The 2,383-nt window shown below is 35.0% G+C and overlaps 1 protein-coding gene across 1 annotated transcript in view; it reads left to right on the top strand.

Annotated features, from left to right (window-relative positions):
• Positions 1-1,897, top strand: part of FIGN (fidgetin, microtubule severing factor) — a 133,088-nt gene extending 131,191 nt beyond the window's left edge. Inside the window, exon 4 of the mRNA XM_078070901.1 lies at positions 1-1,897. This exon is cut by the window's left edge and continues 933 nt beyond it. The gene's annotated coding sequence lies outside the window, so the exon portion shown is untranslated.
• Positions 1,898-2,383: the final 486 nt, after the last annotated feature.

The following is a 2,383-nucleotide window of genomic DNA, read 5'->3' as shown; positions in this document are numbered from 1 at the left end:
ACCACAAATGTAATCTTTAGTTCTAAGAAAACTGTTTTAGATGTTAACACGAAGAACTGAATCGCAAAATTAGTGAGTGATAGGAGGCTATATCAAGTGCAGGAGCACAAGGAAATCTTGATTTCGGTTTATGAATACTTCTGAAAAGAATAATTTTGGATCAAGTTGCAGTGATTCACAATTTGCTAAGCCTGCTGTGGGAGTGTTTAAAAAGGTAGTGCGGTTTCTATTTCTGCTCTCTCTATTCTTATTGTCTGCTTTGCCTTGTGTAATCCATGAACAGAATAAGGTCTTCCTCATGTTACACAATGACTGTTATTAGCTTCTCCACACAGAAACTAAATATTCCCTATCATTTGGACATACTGAAAAATGGTACACATATTAATCAACATGCTTGCTATTTTATCAAATACGCTCAAAAACAAGTAGCATAAAATCTCATCACTTTTGTCTCACCATATTAATATGATTTTACAGTACAGTTTTTAATTGATCCTTGTACCACATTATTTTCAAGTTAACGCTATTAAATTGTAATATTTGGAAATTATCCAAGAATTAAATTATCAGCTCATACTATATTTGCCCCCAACACATTTACAAGACTTTTTTTTTTTTGGTCTCTTTCCATATCTACTTGTTACCATTCCTGACCTCACCCATATGCACATAACACACTCTCTGTCTCCTTTTAAACTGCCACTACGGAGCTACAGAACTCTTGGAGAACACCACACAATAGGAAGCAAATGGCTGTTTGCCAATGACTGGATAGTAGAAGGTAACTGCATGCTCTTTACTCCTCTAGCCCCATCTAGATACCATTAGCTTACTTTGTGTCCGTCTTTTTTAAACCTCCTTGTCCTAGGGCAGCGGTCTTTCAATGCATAAAAATTACCTAGAGAAGCCTGTTGAAAGTTTCCTGGGCCCCACTCCCAGAGATTCTGACTCAGTAGATCCAGTAAGACTCTACTTACATTTCTGTCAAGCTTATGGATGAAGCCAAAAATGCTGGTTTGAGGACCTCGAGTCTAGGGGTAGAAAAGTTTCTCCCAACAGATCTCCAGTGGGAAATTCAGGAACACATCTGGGGCTGAGTCACTCGGTTCTCTCAGTTAGCTAAAGTGATTTAGCTCCCACCTAGAAATTAAAAGGGAAATAGTACTGTAAATGTCATTTTAATCACTTTTAAATCTTATCTTTACCTCTAAACAATGACTTACACAAAGAGGTTTGAATTCCAGTCAACGTTGCCACCGAATGCTGTGCAACTCAATTTGAAACAAGGATCTTTAATAAATGTCATAAAAATAAAGTCATCGATGTGATAAAAAGATAATGCATACATACATGATTTAGATCATCCCTTTTACCCTCACCCTTTCTTCGATTTCAATCCATTTTTAGTGAAAATTTGCAATTAAAAACTTAATAAAAATATAACACAACCAATAAAATACCATAATGACATCTACATTCACATTATATTAAAATACCTTCATTTATCATCATATCACCTGATGTTTAGCCAAATTATTCCAAATAATGTCAGAAGACTTGATCTAAATACAAGTCATATTAGGTAACCAAATATCCACTCAGTTCAATGTAAGTGCATTTCATCTACTCAGTTCTGTAAAGAGTAATAAAGACACATTATTAATTCAGCAGCTGTCGTGAGTCTTAGAAAATCATTTCTACCAACTGTCAGGTAACCTAAGTCTACCGTATCTTCTAAGACTCTTGTGTATGCCAGTTAAATGAGCTAAACTTAAGCCAAGATATATGGAAACTCTGTAATTTCCTCTCGGTTTTGCTGGGAACCTTAAATTGCTCTAAAAAAATAAAGTCAATTAAAAATTGAGCCTGGATTATTAATAAATCAATACTTTACTATAGTAGTTATGTTTTCATTTTAAGTAAGTGATACTCAAGTCAATGGCTAAAATGATAAAATTGCCTTTCCCGACCGTTGAAATTGAAAGATTGTCTAACCTCTTCCTAATAGTGACATTTACATTACCACCTTGTGCTGGTTCCTTTCTGACCAAAGCCGTATAGTTTCAATTACCTATTCTCCATGTGGCTTGTAAAGCTGGAGGATCCACATCTGTACATTTCCTTTATGTTTAGAAAACATAATTTCTTTTCTAATAAATATGGTTCGATGATCAGATAAGGGCCTCCTAAAGGATTGAATTCACGCAATTAAGTAGAAATATTCTTAAATTTATTGGATGGGTTCATTCTATACTGTCTAAAATCCCAATTGACCCGATATGTATGTCATCCATACCAATTCGGGGAGGTGGATTCATCACATCCCTGCTCCTTTATATTTTACTTCTCTTCCTGGTATTCTTTAAGTCCTGGACTTGAA

The sequence above is a fragment of the Halichoerus grypus genome, chromosome 4 (genome assembly GCF_964656455.1).
Source record: "Halichoerus grypus chromosome 4, mHalGry1.hap1.1, whole genome shotgun sequence".
Classification (NCBI taxonomy): Eukaryota; Metazoa; Chordata; class Mammalia; order Carnivora; family Phocidae; genus Halichoerus; species Halichoerus grypus.
This window is presented reverse-complemented; position numbering and strand designations above follow the sequence as displayed.